Source organism: Miniopterus schreibersii, assembly GCF_964146895.1.
Source record: "Miniopterus schreibersii genome assembly, chromosome: X".
In the NCBI taxonomy this organism is placed as follows: domain Eukaryota; kingdom Metazoa; phylum Chordata; class Mammalia; order Chiroptera; family Miniopteridae; genus Miniopterus; species Miniopterus schreibersii.
Genome location: NC_138104.1, coordinates 31,577,618 through 31,594,677, shown reverse-complemented (window position 1 = coordinate 31,594,677; position 17,060 = coordinate 31,577,618). Strand labels below are relative to the sequence as shown.

Sequence of the window (17,060 nt, the reverse complement as noted above, 5' to 3'; positions counted from 1 at the left end):
CAGAGTCACTGGAACCAGAGTAGAAGTTACTCTTTTGTAAGGGATATTTACATTTTATAAAGGAAATCTCCATTTATAATGGTCTCTCACTATACCAGGAAGAAAATGTTGACTCTAAATCACAAGAGAATTTTATCAATGGAGAAGGCACTGACTTAAATCTGCATAACAACCCTACCCTTGTTTACTGTGCTTTTCTTGGTCACACCCCAAAGCTGACCCCCACCCCCCATATGATGTTTTGTCTTTAGCTGAAGATGGTATTTTAATGCTGTGGCTTGGGCCATCTCTGGCTGTTCATTTATTTTTCCCTGGGTATCTCCCATGTATACATGAGGTACATATGTTAATAAACTTCTTTGTTTTTCTCTTGTTAATCTGTCTTTTATTGCCTGGAGTCTTAGACAAGGACTCAAGAGTAGAGTGAAAATTATTTTTTCTCCCCTACAAAGATAAGCTGTCATCTATGTCAAAGATGTTGTCTCTGGGTAGCAGCACTGTGTTTTGTTTCTCAGCTTCTCCCTCTAGCCTGCTCTATATATAGGAGCACCGACCCCAGTCTAAAAGACTCAGCGCACATGGAGCTCATTCCATCCCCTTGGGCCTTCACTCTAGTCTTCCTTGACCCCCTCCCTCAACCAAACCTTTTTCTTCCTTCACCTAACAAAACAAAAGTTCCACCACAGGAGACTAGAAACCATTCCCTTTATTTTTGTGAAGGGTAGCAGAATATGTCACCTCGAAATACACCACTTTGGCATACTGGCTATTTTAAATGAAAGGTTCTTAAGAAACAGCTGGTGGAAACAGGACACTCTGGCCCTCCTTTGTCATCCTGAAAGCAGGAGATAAATCTCCCGTGTGAAAGGTACCCTCCCTGTCCCAGGATAGAAGACATGCTAAACAGTAGAGATACGAAATTTAGGGCCTCAGCAGGCTATATAGGCAAACCTAGTTACTTCTTTACCATTTACTACCCATGGCCCATACCCCTTTGTCTCATCAATTCTTCACAAATTTATTGTATCTTTGTCTGAAAGGTACAATAAAAGCTTCCTGTTCTGGTTACTTCTTCGGGTCTTCATTCTATTGGGAAGACTCCCATGTGCATGTAAATACTCAATAAAATTTGTCTGTTTTTCTCCTGTTAATCTGTTTAATTCTTAGGGTCAGCCAGAGACCAAAGAGTGTAGAGGAAAATTTTTCCTGCCCTGCATTGGCAAAAAGTGGGTGTATATGTATTCATGGTAGGCGTGAGTGGAAGTGTGATGGCCTGTGAAGGAGAGAAGATGCCAGTGAATAGGAACCACCTGTTTGATATTATCGGCAGAAGGGGGTGGGGTAAGGAACTGATTCTAGCAAAAAAGGGATTATTTCCAGCAAAGTCACCTGGGGTAAGACAGGGGTCTTACCCCATTGACTGCCTGAGTTATTTCAAATAAGCAAATGACTGTGGTGGATAATTCATAGGTTCTACATCTCAGCAGGGGAACACCTTCCACACGTTTATCTAAAGTTGGGTGACAGGTCTACCAGGGAGAAGGTAGTCAGGAAACACCAGCATTTTCACGTTCATTTGATTATGTTTCCTAAAGTAGCTCACAGGTCTTTTGTGGCTTTCTGTGCTCTCCTCCCCAAGTGTTGGAAATCTTTGTGAACCAAAAGATATAGGTTACATTAAGATAGACTTTTCAGAGGTTTCTAAAGGTTTGAAAAAGTTTCAGCAACTTCTGGGTTTTCTAGGTGAGTACATTGGGGCCCCAACTTTTCCCTCTCTTCTTCATCAATATTGAAATATCCTCTAGAAATCATGGTGTCCGTGTGTTCCACTAGGGACACATAGTAGGCACTCAATAAATACCTGTTGAACCCAATTGAATTGGAGGCTGGCATTTTATCTTTGGTTGCTTTTGTTTCAGGATATGAATCAAAACAATTCATCAGTTCAGGGTATGAATACTATACATGCAATTATCCCATTTGCCTAACAGCTGAAAATGTTAAAGATATAGACTTGCCCAAGACAATATCGCAGAAATGCTGTCGGGACATGGAAGATTGTATTGTATCTTCTGAGTATACTCAATTATCTGGGAGGTGGTCCTTTACTAAATGCTAGAAGCAGGAGGTGATATTTGTAATGTCTCTTTTAACTCTGTCACCAGAGGAGGTGTGTGCTTCAAATCACTAATGGAAATATTGACACAATCTCTACTTTTCAAGTGATTTCATGACTGATGTCTTAAGTTGGTTTTAATACAGACAGGAAAAACTACCTTGTAAAATAAAGAAACAAAATAAAAGTCTCTTAAAATCTATAAGAGCTTTTTAAGGGATTCCCTACCACCACCACAAAAAAAGCCATAAGTGCCAGAAATCACTATTTTTTAATATAATCAAGTTTACATAGCCAAAGCAATTGAGTAGGAGGAATAAGCCAGGGTGTGTGTAGTGATACTCAGAGGTTAAGTAAAAACTAACAGAGCTAGACTCCAAATGGACCAAGAATAACTAAATGTGTGGGTGTGGAAGAAAAGCTTTAAAATGATGAAATCTCAGTAAAAGTTCAGGTCAAGAAGATTGAGTCCAAAGTATTAACACCTATTTAAAAAGATAATGAAGTCATGTGCACTAAACTGGAAACTAGAAAATAAGGATTTTACTAACACTGTCTCCTGAAGGGGAGAAAAGCTGTTTCCAACTTTTAGAAAACAAAGAAAAAAATTTTATAAAGATACTAGTGGGACTGTATGGATGCACCACGTTGGTACTACTTAACTAGGAGAAACATATGAAGCAAAGCATATGATAAAGGGAACAGCTAGGAAATGGTTGCTATTGATTTCATTTTTATAACTAATCCTATTGCTGCTAAGGGAACAAAAGCTTTTGGGAGAAAATGCCATGAAGGCTGATGGGAAGAAATGGGCAGAATTGCCTGTCATGCCACTTAGGGAAAAACACAACGTTACAAATGCAACTCAAGAGACAAGCAATGTTATTCAGAAATGTTTTCTATAAATAAATATAACAAAAGGAAAAACTAATAATTGGACCACTGTTTCAATGCAAGCCAACATATGGTGCTAATGTGAGAAAGAGGGTGAATCTGGGCACGTGGAGATGGATGGCTAACTAGGGCCCTGGAGGATGGATGCAGTAATATTTGCTGAGCCCTGGGGCAATCTCCTAGGCCCTTTACCTACATGAGCTTATCTTACTTTTGACAACCACCCAAGGAGGTGGTGGTGAAGTGACCTGCCCAAACAGAGCTACAACTCAGCCCAAGATGTTCTGGCTATAAAGCCTGTGTTCTTTTCATCAAACTGTGATCTATCTAGAAAGCACCAGATCATCTTTTTGAGGTAGGCAGCTAACAGACATGAGCAGAGCAAGGACAATGGGCCAGGTACAGGAGGCCACCAGGGTGGAAAGCCCCAGGTGCCTAGCAAAGGACAACTGTAGGGTGGGACTTCACCCCCTGGGGGACCTTTCCACCCCTAGCATATGGATGGTCATCTGTTTTGGATCTCCTGACCTTTCCTCCCTAGAGATAACATCTAGGCCTCAGTTGTATTTCAGCTCCAGGCCCAGAAAAGCAGCAAAATTAGACCAGTGACCCCATGGTTGACCTCAGGACCTGCTGGATTGGATAATGATTCCCAGCCCTGGTGCAGACCATTCAACCAGTGGAGACCCAGACCCTGAAAGGACACACCTAGAAAGCTGCTGAATATACTATTGAGATCTTCCTCTGAGACCTCCCTTAAAATCTCAACTCTTAAAACCCTTAGGAAGGATGACACAGCAAGCTCTCCCTCTTGGGAGCATGCCCGCTCCTTTCCCTGTCCCTGTCCCTGTCCCCCCTCCTCCAGGCATGTTACTATTACCTTCCTCATTCCCAAGCTCCTAGGGCCCTTCCTTCACCTCTATAACTGGTTTCCTCAGTCCATTTCTTCTACTAATTACTTCTTCCACCTCTGATTTTATAAATAAATTTTCTCTTATAGTTGGAGTCTTGGCTCTGAATTCTTTCTTAGCCAGAACTCAAGTGCCAAGGCTGCTGAACCCAGGTCCGGTCCGACCCCACCAGTCTAACAGCTGATGCTGGTCCCGCTGCCTGCAACACTTTCAGTATATTCAGTACAAAGTGCAGTCTTCAGAAGGTTTATTTTCTCAGCTCCACAATCACAATGCTATTAAGGACAAGAGATGTTAAAGGAGTTCAGAATGAGTTGCCCCAAAATGTGCCATACTCTGGCATACAGATTATTTCAACCTGAAAACAACCAAGGCCTAGAAGGCTCAGGAAGAACCTTTGAGCTTCCCCCTAACTGCCTCAAAGAATTTAAGATAGAGGGCCAGTTTCATCTGAACTAGGTGCGGTTGACAGGGAGGAACCTAGCAAGGCCCCTTCGATCAAAGTCCTCTCGGTGGGTGTCCCATTGTTTCAAAATGGCCCAGCAAACAATTGTTGACTAAACATTAACTTTTTTCATCTCCCTGTGGTTGCTTTATTTCCCTTTGAAGTCCCAGATCCCGCCTCTTCCTTAGTCCACAATGACATATATACCTCAATGTGCCTCACTGCCTTTGGAATTTTCACGCTTATGTGAATTCCCTGTGTGCACATGTTAAACTTTGATTTTCTCTTGTTAATCTGCCTTATGTCGTTTTAATTATTCCACCAGCCATAAGAATCCAGAGCAGAAGGGAGGGCATTTTCCCCTCCCCTGCAGTGTGTTAGGAGTGCCTGAAATCTGAAAACAAAACAGTGAAAAGTAATAAATAAATTCCTATTTACTTAGGAGAAAAGATAGATCTGGGGGTGTCCATAAAGAAGTCGAAATACTCCATCTCCACACACCCAATAGTTTAATAGATGAGGGAGATGGAATGTTCTTAATTGCTAAAGTAGACTGAAGGAAAAACTGATTTCAATATAGGACATTACAAAGAATATCATTATAAAGAAGAGATCTGTATAACAAAGTGATTTTTCTTTTCCATAGGGTAGTTCAAACTAATTTAGTGTGGTAATGAGAAATTGTCTACTATAAATAATCCCAAGCAACAAATGTTTTTTCTACTCCTTAAATTTGTATTAATTATCCTTGTAAAAAAGAGATTATATTGTGTTTGCATATTATATTTTGTTGAGCTGACATATAACAAACACTAACCCTTCCATTCACCTCCCACACCTTCAACACTCTCCTGAATAGTTTCCTTCACTCCAATCTAGACCTCCTCAGTTATGCCCTTCATTCTGCTGCCAGAATGAGAACACAAATGTGTAAAACACACATCTGACAATCTCAGTTCTTTGCTTAGAAGTTGTCAATGACACCCCAGTGCTAGAGCCTGCCTTCCCAGACTCACCTCGTGTCGCTCCCCTCCAGCAGTCTTCACTTTAACTGCACTAAATTACTCACTATTCTCCGTGTCCAAATGTCTTTTCCCAACTTTTTGAAACCTGACAATGCCATCTTTCCATTAGCTCAAATGACATGTGCCTGGTGAACCCTTCCAGAACCCATCAGGCAGAATTATCATTCATTTTTATATATTTTTTCAGATTAATATTTCTGAACTCTGGATGTGTCTTATCATCATCAGTATGTATATTTATTATAGTGGTGATTACCCACCCTGCTAAAAATCTGTTATTCATTAGAGTACATGTTAGGATTAAGGAACTACTACAGTTGTTCCCTCATCTTTTTTTTAAAAATTTTTTTTTACCATAGTACTGGCATTCATTCATTTAACAACTCTAACTGCCTCTGAAGTAGCAGGCACTATGCCCAGTGCTGGGAATACAATAGTGGAAAACACAAGCATGATCATTGTCCTCAGTATATTCTTGTTGGGGAGACAAACAAAACAAAACAACAGGTAAACCTCAAGTTAATCAATAAATAAAGTAATGGCATTTTGTGATGTGTTACAAAGTCAACAAACAAGGTCCTCTGAAGGCACATCATTTTGGAATGTGTTTATTGTTGGGGTTGTTTCAGGTACAACCCATCTCCTTCCCTTTCTTGGGCATATCACATTTCCTAGTGCTCCTGCATCTAGGTGGGGTTATGTGACTGTTTCTCACCAATGGAATATGAGTGGAGGCCATGCATGGCATGGCTCCACTAAGGCTGTTGAAAACAGGAGAAAATAAACATTCTCTCTCTTCCCTTGTCGCCCAGACAGAAGCAGAGGATCCAATGAGGACTCTGAGGCACTAGGGGATGGCAGACCACACCAGGAGAGAAATCTGGGGCCCCGAATGGTTTCTAGAAGGCTTCTCACTCATCACCTAATTGGACTAGGTGGCAGATGAGAATGAAACCTTTATTCTGTATAGTCACTCAGATATTGAAATTCGTTGTTACAAGAGTTAGGCTGCCTTGATTCATAGGGTGACCATGGCCTGTCATGGGCCAGGGTCAACAAGGATTTGAGACAGTGGTATGAGTACCTCAGACAGCATTTATTCCCTCCTGGGAGCTGTCACAAAGAATCTTAATCTCACAATTCAGGAATTGCTTTGTAGGACACACTCCTTCCACTGTATGTCCATTGCTCTATCAAGGATGTGACATTAACAACCCTGCCAAAGCAAAAAGAACCCAGACCTGCCCCAGAGCAAAGCTTAGCAGTTAGGTAAGCAAACTTTCTGAGTGTCTTTTGTCATTCTGATGCATAGTTAGCTAATTATTGCCATAGACACTTTTTATAGAGCTTTAATCATTCTTGTAACTACTAAGTGGTATCATATGTCAATTGGAAACTTGAAGCAAAACAAGATGAAAGATTTGCCCTCTGCCTTGGTGTGATGACCCATTTGAACGCACACTGCTCCAATAGGAACTAGGATGTGGAGAAAGACATATTCTACCTGTCCATTAATTAAGCTCAGGGTTTTTTCAGTAGTCTTGGTTCATGACATACAGGCTAATTTGGTCAAGCATTACCAATTACAGAGAAACATTTGCTGAGACTGGGGCAGAGATAATGTGATTGCCTCCAAGTTGAGCCAAACATGTTCTAGAAATAAAGAGCCCAGAATATTGCCTTTAGCCCACTGTGCCTAGGCTGGATGATTTCTGCTAGATGAGAAATAAAGGATAATTTCATTAAGTACCCATGTACCTACATAGATATGTTAAAATAAAAATGGGAGAGTTTAGTAAATTTAATGAACATTGTTCGACTTAATATTGGAGACTGTGGATGGGAGTGATGAGGGCTTAAAGAGAAGAGGGAGGCCGTGTGAACTATTCCTGTGCAAGAGGCCGAAACAGCATTGAAACTTGCACATTCTTAGTGCAGTTGAGGATATAATATTTAAAAACTTAATTAAAAACTCTCAAAACGAACATCTGTAAGGCTGATGAAAAATTGATGAATAGAGATGTGATTGTGTTTTATGCATTACTTTTCTTGGGAATAAAGTGTTGCTTGGAGCACTCTAGGAATTTATCCAAAGGAAGCCAAGCAATGGGATCTGACTGCAGGTGAAGGGGAAAGGGCAGGACCTGGCGGCCTAACTGCACAGGGCGTCTGTGGCTCTGAGCTGCAAAGGAGTGAGTTGATAGATTCTTCCAGAAATTCTTCCAGACACTTAACAAAAAACCAAATTTCTAATGGACTCAGTATACAAAGAATTATAGGTCCTAGCCTAGTCATTCCAGACATCTAAATCAAAGGCAGCGAACTGCTGAATACCAGTCTGAATGCTGAAATAAAAGACACTCGTTTGAATGTTGGCTAAATCAGTTCCAACAATGTGACCACGGACATATTACTCAACCTGTCTGAGCTTTACTTTTCTTATCTGTGAAATGGGGAGCAAAACACCTTGTGGTGAATATTAAATGACATGATATATGAACAGCGTTTTACTTAGCGCAGTGACTTGCACATTTCAAGAGTTCGGTAAATGGCAGATATTAATCACACTGCCTTCCCAAACGAACTGCCTCCACTCCCCTTCTTAACCCTCCGCTGCATTCTCAGTACGCGTGGGATACGCTTGAGTAATTTGGGCAAATTTAAGTTATAGCAATTTCAAAATATTTTAAATCAACACCAGAAAGGGAAATAGACATGTTAGTAATTATGATACGGTAAGATTTTGTTGATAAGTAAATTGTCTTCTTTCATGAAAAGTAAACCTGTCATTTTGGTCTTGAAAAAAAATCACAGATGTGATTAAAAACCTCAGAGAATTAGTGGAATTATTTAAATTAGATTCCAGAACTCTATATTTCATAATTATGAGAAGCTGCTTATTCAAAATTATGTGTAACGGCATGATGGTGGAATTTCCTTGCTAATAAGGATAAAATACTAATAAAAATCCATTTTTCATCAGTTCCATGCTGCTTATCATAGTAACCAATCTCAGTGGCATTATTTCATTAATACTAATTGAAAGAGGAACAAAACTTTTATAGCTCAGGTTTAAATTATGTGGGGGAGTTTAAAAATAACATCTATAGAAAACACACTGCTCTTCTGTTTGTCATCACTGGATGAACTACTTCTCTCATTGGCAGACCCTGCAAAGGGTATAGCCAACATTTCTTGTGCACCCCTTGAAATCCTCTGGTTTCATCTCCTACCCAGTCACATGTGGGCAACCGAGTAGGCTTTGACCAGTCTCAATGCAAGGGGCCACTTGGTAGTGCCTTGTCTTTGGCCAGCCACAAATGACTCTCACTTCTGAGCCCAGGGCTTCTCTGATTCCTTGCCAAGGGGTGCTCCAAGAAGGCATTCGGCATTCAAATGGGAGCAACTTGGAAGCAGGGTGGGGAAAGTTAATACCCTGTAGGGCAACCTTTAGCCAATGGGAAACACAGCTGATGGTTAAACACTTTTCTCTTTTAGGTGGTTGGTCTTCAATTGCATTTCATAAGGTAAATTTAAATTAGATGGTCCTACAATGATTGAGAACTCATAGTGGTGGCCCACCTGGTAACGCATCATTGAATTGGTTCTCTTTTCTTCCTGTTTCATGTCCTCTGTCTCTCATTTCTGGTTTATCCTATAAACCAACTCTGGATGTGCGGGAGTAGGCCTGGTTAAAGGATGCTGGTACTCAATGAGAAAGAACCCATGATCCATTACCCTACTGAGTGTTTTGCATCCTTGATTTAGGGTATGAGGTTGTCATCTGAGGGATCTCCTTACTGAAATCTCCAATTCATGAAAATCTTATATAACTTTGACACCTGACAAACCCTAGCAGGTTCAGCATCACAAAAACCCAAGTAGGATGTGTTTTCTGAAAAAAGGGTCTTGCTAAAGTTGGGGTCATCTTCAGGGAACATGCCTTGCTATAGAAATCAGATATTCACCACTCTGAAGTGTATTCCAAGTTCTGGTCCAGAGAACCCCAGAACAGTTTGAGTTACTAAATGAACTTTAGTATAACCCAATGTGAGTCTGTCAAGTGATTTTTTAAAAAATCAACTTTTAAATAAGTTATATTATTTAACCAGATCTACTCATTAGAAAAGCTGAAAATTTAGAGGAACAATTTTACATTTGGTATCTTTTAACACATGAGCACCCCCTAAATCTCAGAGAAAAACACAAAATTAAATCAAACTTGAGTTACATCAAATTATAGTCTTTTCATCCACCTCAACCTATATCACTTGAATCAAATAGAATACAAGTGGCATAACTTCAAGCCTATAGTGCTCTAAGTATTTTAGATATTCAACATAAATTATCTTTATTGCAAATTTAAATATTGGGAAAATTTGCAGTACAGATGGACGATGTAGTGAATCGTTCTCATCTCTTAAGAGCTGAGAAAGGCTGATCTAAATGTTTTCTCATATGAGAAAACAATTTTAATACAAGTAAAACTGTTTAGTAAAACAATTTTAATACAAGTTCCTTGTGGGGAGGCTAAAGTCTCTGCACAATTCATGACATGTTCACTGCTTTTTTTTTTTTTTTCCTTTTGATGGACATGTCTACACTGCAAGAGACATAAGATCCTGGGTATTTGAAAATTAAAGAACAGCAGCAAAGGGCCAGATGCTATAGTTATAAAAGTTGCAAAAGTATCATAAACACCAGGTGTGCCATATAAATGCACAGGTTTTTTTACCCTGCCACACTATTATCATATGGTTCCAACATCTGCTCATTTCTGTCCAGGCTTCCCACAGATAGCATTTATTAAAATCAAATACGACTAACTCTCACTTATGTGCCTTGAGCACGAAGTGCCACAGTGGCCTTATTATGGAGTATAAGTGAGCCAATAAAAATTGATTTTTATCAGTAAACTCCCAATTATCCTTACAAGCCAAAATAGTGTCGTCTGCCTTTGGTGTGCCTTCTCCTTGCTAATTACTCTGTGGTTTTCTGTGAGAGTGGGGCCAGTACAAAAAAATTTTACACTAATTCCAAATAATTAGAGGTTGAGAAGAGAGGGCAGTTGAGCTTTCTGAAGAGTTTATATTAGAGAATATTATTTTTTTAAATACAGTTTTATTGTTTTCAACTGGAGGACATATTAGAAAGTATAAATGAATATAAACAAATATTATAATAAAGGTATTAAAAAGTCTCAAAGGCCTATATTATAAAATGATATATTATATACTATATATTTTTATATAATCATATATATCATAATTATAATCATTTATAATGATATAAATATATATTATATATTATATTTACATATTATATATATTATTTTCTATATTATAATTATTTTATATTATAAAATGATATATTAGAAGCAGCCAACCAGGTACAGAGAAATTAACACTGGTCTGGAAACCAAGACCCTTATGTTCTGGGCCTTAATCTATTCCTATCCTTCTTTGGACCTTTGTTTTCTCTGCTGGAAGATGAGGACACTGGAAATATGTACTATGTCCCCTTAAGGTTTTAATGGTTTATGACTTTAATGATAAAAAAAACCTTCAATGACAGAGAACCCTTCTTTTCTGTAGCCCTTGATTAGCTACATTCCTCCGTTTGTAAATTATTAGTATGGACTGCACGTTTGTGCCCCTACCCCCACCCACCCTCCACCTGCAACATTTATGCTGAAACCTTAACTCCCAATAGGATGGTATTAGGAGGCAGGGCCTTTGGAAGAAGGTATTTAGGTCCTGAGGGTGGAGTGGTCATGATGGGATTCGTGTCCTTATAAGTGGAGGAAGAGAGCTAGCCCTCTCTTCATGCCATGTGAGGATACAAAGAGAAGCGGGGGACAGTCTGCAGCCTAGAAGAGAGCCGTCATCAGAACCCAACCATGCAAGCACCCTGATCTTGGACTTCCATCCTCCAGAACTGTAAGAAATAAATGTCTGTTGTTAAAAACCACCCAGTTTATGGTACTTTGTTATAGCAGCCTGAACTAAGAGAGTTATTTTAGTCTAACTTAATAGGAAATCCTCACACTGTATCTGAGTTATTAAAAACACCAAACAAGCCTGGCCGGCGTGGCTCAGCGGTTGAGCATCAACCTAGGATCCAGGAGATCGCGGTTCGATTCCCAGTCAGACCATGTGCCTGGATTGAGGGCTCGATCCCCAGCAGGGGGCGTGCAGGAGGCAGCCGATCAATGACTCTCATCATTGATGTTTCTCTCTCTCTTTCTGCCTTTCTATCTCTGAAATCAATAAAGATATATTAAAAAACAAAACAAAACACCAAACAAGTAGATTTCAAATTAATGAGTGTTTTGACCCAGTATTAAAAAATGACTTCAAAGTTTAATAAGAAACAATGAACTATCAAGTGTCGGAAGAATTAGCTATCAATTTAAATAGGAAAATCAGAACCTCTGTCTACCTCATATCATATGCAAAAATAAATTCCAGATGATTAAAGACTCTAAACCATACCCATATGTAGTAGACACTATGAAGTATTGCCCAGATGTCCCTTCAATGAAGGACCTACTGTGCCAGCTGCTGAGTGCTGTCAGTAGACAGTCTTCAAATGCTGACCCCTTTAGTAATTGTCTCAGCTGCAAAGAGCTGCCTCACCCAGGGTCACATCTCTTCCCAGGGCCGCCCACATCCAGTGACTGGCGAAAGGCAAGAAAATATAGGCCTGGCCATCTCAGCCCAATTCAAGAAAATTTTGAAGGGCCATTCGAGCCCCAGAGCTGCCCATGGGTGAGGCCAACATTGCCATTGGCCCAGCATGACACATTAGCTTCTTCTTCTGACCACTTTTGCTTCCTTGCCCTCCATTTCCCATGGGTGTTGGTCCCAAGAGCATTCCTAATAAATATCCAAAAGGCTAAATTCCATCTCAGATTCCACACCCTGGGGAACTCTACCTGCAACAATACATTAGAAGAAACTAGAAAAGAATATTTATTTTTAAAATAATCTTGAGTGTGGCAGTGTCTTTTCTATGCAGAACATAAAAGGCAGAAGCTATAAAGGAAGAAATGGAAAGATGTGACTATGTGAAAATTTAAAAACTCTATATTACGAAAGGCTTCCTAAACAAAGTTAAAAGACAGACATTCCATTTGGAGAAAAATTTCTTAATATACATAATAGACAAAGAGTTCATAGCCACAATATATAAAGAACTCCTACAAATCATTAAGAAGAAGGCAATCTTTCCCCCAAAAGGCTAATGTATATGAAGAGGAAATTCAAGAAAAAGAGATGGTGCCAATAAATAGCCTTATTTGAAATCAAAGAAGCCTTACTTAAAATCAAATTGATGCGAATAAAAAGAGTAAACTAACTTGTAAAATGAAAAAGATTCACAATACACACACAACTAGCAAGAGAGTGGGGGAAATGAACACTTTATATTTGTGGAAATGTAAATTTTTTGAAGGACATGGTCAATAATCTATCAACATTTTAAATATGTATATCCTTTGATCTAGCAATTCTCCTTTTAGGAATATATGCTACAGAAATATTAACACATGCACACAAAAATAGGTGCACAAGGAAGTTTATGAAAAAATTATTTTTATAAAAGGAAGAAATTTGAAACAAACATCCAAAAAAGGGGCATATATTTAAAAACATTATACATCCATACTATGAAATGCTATCAGATGCTAAAAAGAATGAGGTTGATCCGTATGTACTGGTATAGAAAGATATTTTTGATATACTGCTAACACAAAGAAAAACTGTAGAAAAATACATAATATATACAGGGTTGGGCAAAAGTAGGTTTACAGTTGTGAGTATATGAAACCCAGAGTTTCTTCTTGTATTATTATTTATTAATTATTGTATTATTTTCCATAGGAACAACTGTAGACTCACTTTTGCCCCACCCGGTATATATGCACATATGTTTTTATAAATGCATAGGAAAACATCTGGACAGAGGTACACACTTGGGGAGGGGTGTTGGGAGTGGTGCTATGGAAAGACAACCTTTACTTTTACTCTGGATACCTCTGAATTATTTGATACTTTTACACAGAGCTTGCATTACTTTTATAATGAAAGCAATTAGAAAGATAATAAAATATACTAGACGAACAAGACTTGTGCTCTTCATTTATTTGCAATGTTTCATTACATACACTACTATTCCTACTAGTGCTAGAGACAGTCACTTGGAACTTCCTTTAGTCCAAATGCTCCACTGTATTCTACAGAAGTCCATTTTTTTTCTTCTGAAAATGATCTAATTTACATGATCTAATAACACTCCATCCTAATCCTCTTTCACATAAATATCTTGAAAACCAGCTATAAGAAGTGAGCTACTGAACCTTATAGAACATAATTCATATTTTAAAATTTCTGGATTCAAGTCCACAGGATTCACTTTATTCCCCCCAGGAGCTATGGTCATCGAAAAGTGAATGAAATATCTAAAAGATGGCAATGAGCTCTGAAAAGTGGAAAGTAGAGCTTCAGAATATGAGAACATCCCTGAAGCCATTTCTTCACAGAATAAAGTGCAGTAGAAATTTGGAAATGCCAAGGGTGAAGTGGAGATGAGCTAACAGCTTTGTGCTGTGTGAACCAGGTTAAAGGGAGTCAGTGTTGGGAGGTGAGATTTACACCATCACCCTTTGCTCTCTGGTGCTGAGTTAAATCCTTCACCCTTCAGTAAAAACCCCTGCTCCTTTGAATTTCTTGCCCTCTGGCTACACCACAGTCGGTTCCTCTCCCCGTTTCTTACTCTGGCTGCTCACTACCTCACATTCAGCAAAGACTTCGTTTTCCATCCCTACAGAAATTGCTGTCATCTGGAGATTCAGGGTTTGTATGGATACCCCATCCAACATCAGCTCAGGAGTTACCAATTTAGCTTCCACATTAGAAACATCTGCAGAAGTTTTTTTAAGTGCATATGCCTGACTTCTACCTACTATATCAGAATCTCTGTGCATGGGGGGAACCTAGCTTGTGTGACTTTTAAAACCACTGCCCATGATTCTGATACACAATCAGAACTGGGAATCTCTTGTAGCCTTGACTTTGTCTGCTTCTACCCTGACCTCTGCGTTCAACTTCCATGGCTACACTGCAGGCATTTTTATTACAGTACAGTTCTGCACCCAATACCAATATGTGCTTTTCCCCCACACCAAGCGGTCCTTTGAAACCCGCTGGGTAGACTACAATCCAACTCAATTCTGAGACCGTCTACCTGGAGATAGCATCACATGCCACAGATTAAGTGCTCAGTCCCACAAAACTGCCCTCACTTCGGATGGCAGTCACAAGAGCAGGCTGCCACCTGCAATTCTGACCTGCTGGCTGTAGATCAGGGTTCCCATGACCCTCTCCTTGGGTTCAATTAACGTGCTAGAGCTACTCACAGAGCTCAGGAAACCAGTTTACTCACCACATTCCCGGTTTGGTACGAAGAATATCAAAGGAGAGGAATCAACAGCCCCATGAAGAGATGCATAGGACAAGTTCCTGAACGCGGGACCATCTGTCCCTGTGGAGTTTGAGGCTCCGTGTGGCGGCACATGGATGTGTTCTGGTTCACCAACCTGGAAGCTCTCTGAACTCTGTCCTTTTGGGGTTTTTTGGAGGCTTCCTTATGGGGCCATGATTGATGAAATCATTAGCCATTGCTGATTAATTCAACCTGCAGGCCTCTCCCCTCCCTGGAAATCAGCTGTGGGACTGAAAGTTCCAACCCCCTAATCAGGTTGGTTCCCTCGGCAACCAGCACCCTCCTCCCCCATTTGTAGGGGATTTCCAAAAGTCACCCCATTAGCATAAACTCAGTTGCTGTGGAAAGGGGCTTGTTGTAAATAACAAGCTCTGAACTGAGGACAAAAGACTGAATATAACGAAAGTTACTCCGATTGCTCTTCTTACTTAGGAAATGCCAACGGTTTGGGAGGTCTGAGTCAGGAACCTTGGACTGAAGACCAAAATATGTATTTATTATTAATCACAATATCACACATACTTTGAACCACACCGCCTAGGAAATCTTAAACTCTGAGAATTCATTATCTGGTTATAACCTCCCAAGTTTGTACCTCACTCTTTCCCCAGTCCCATTCCAACTGCTCTTTCCTCTAACGAGACATTGACTACACTGACAACTCTAATTTCCTCCAGTCTGTTTGCCCCTTACTGGCCTCTTAAAACTCATGTAACCTGTTCCTTCTGCTGTTCCAGTCCCACAAAATTCCAGATCTCAGGTATTCAAAACTCCCTTCACTTCCTGCCTCCGCCCGATCCAGTTCATTCTTCAAGCTGCAACCGGAGTCGCCTTTTTAAATGCAAACTAGAGCACAGGACCAAGCCCCCCTCCCTGGCTTGCCTTGCTTAAGTCTTTATTTTTTTTTTTACTGTGAAAATTTTTTATATTTAGAATTAGCCAGCTGGACTCAGTGTAGATGATCCCAATTTTGTTGGCAACATCCAAAGTGTCATAGTCGGGAGCCAATCAAACATATGCCTTTTCCTCCATCAGGCCTGACCAGGGTGTTGACCTTGGCCACGTCAATGTCAGAGCTTCTCCACCGCCTGTTTGACCTGGTGCTTGTTGGCCTGGACATCGGCAATGAACAGAAGCGTGTCGTCTTCTGTCTTCTCATGGCTGACTCAGTAGTCGGGGGGAACTCGAGGATGGCACGGTGGCCGAGCTTGCTTCTCCTGGGGCGCTCTTCTCAGGATATTTAAGCTGCCTAGGGAGCCACAGCGTCTTGACCCATTGGAAGGTGGGTGGCGTGCAGATCTTCTTTTATTTTTCTGGCTGTGGACGCCTTCCAGCCCTGCTTTCTTTGCCTTTAAAAGCCTTTGCTTTGGCTTCGGCTTTGGTGGGGACAGGAGCTTCCTTCTTCACTTTTGTTGCCATCTTCGAGAAAAGGCACCTGGCTTAAGTCTTAGGATCCAGTCCAAACTCCATACGTGGCATACAAGACCAGCTACAATTTGCGACCGGTGTACATTTCTGGTTTCACCTTCTCCTTCTCTCCGCCCACACCCATCATGATGTTTCTTTCTTTCTTTTTTTTAAAATATATCTATATATCTTTATTGATTCCAGAGAGAGGAAAGGAAAGGGAGAGGGAGAGAGAGAGAAACATCAATGATGAGAGAGTCACTGATCGAGCCCGCAACCCGGGCATGTGCCCTGACCGGGGATCGAACCCTGATCGCCTGGATCCCAGGTCGATGCTCAACCGCTGAGCCATGCCGGCCGGGCATCATGATGTTTCTTATTAATGAGTGTTACCCCCCACCCCGGTCCCCTGTCCGGAGAGTCCCCATGGACCCTTGGCAGGCCTAACTCCTCTTTATACTTTCAGAAGGTAACTCCTCCAGATTGAGTCTCAAAGGTGACATAACTTTTGAAACTCAAATTCCCTTATTTGGGGGGCAGGGGGCAGTTCTTCAAATTTTAAATTTCCTTTTTTTTAAAAAAAAAAAAATCGCAGTAAGAACATTTAACGTGAGATCTACCCTGTTAACAACCTTTTAAGTGCACAATCCGCTCCTGTTATCTACGTTAATTCATCTTGTATAACTGAAACTTTATACCCATTAAACAACAGCTCCCCCCGCTCCCGACAGCACCTCCTAATGACCCTTCTCTCCGTT

At 40.4% G+C, this 17,060-nt stretch overlaps 1 pseudogene across 1 annotated transcript; it reads right to left on the bottom strand.

The window, feature by feature from the left end:
• Window positions 1-15,903: 15,903 nt before the first annotated feature.
• On the bottom strand, window positions 15,904-16,314 carry LOC308550736 (large ribosomal subunit protein uL23 pseudogene; annotated as a pseudogene). The gene has a single exon. The product of its transcript is annotated as a large ribosomal subunit protein uL23 pseudogene (transcript).
• Window positions 16,315-17,060: the final 746 nt, after the last annotated feature.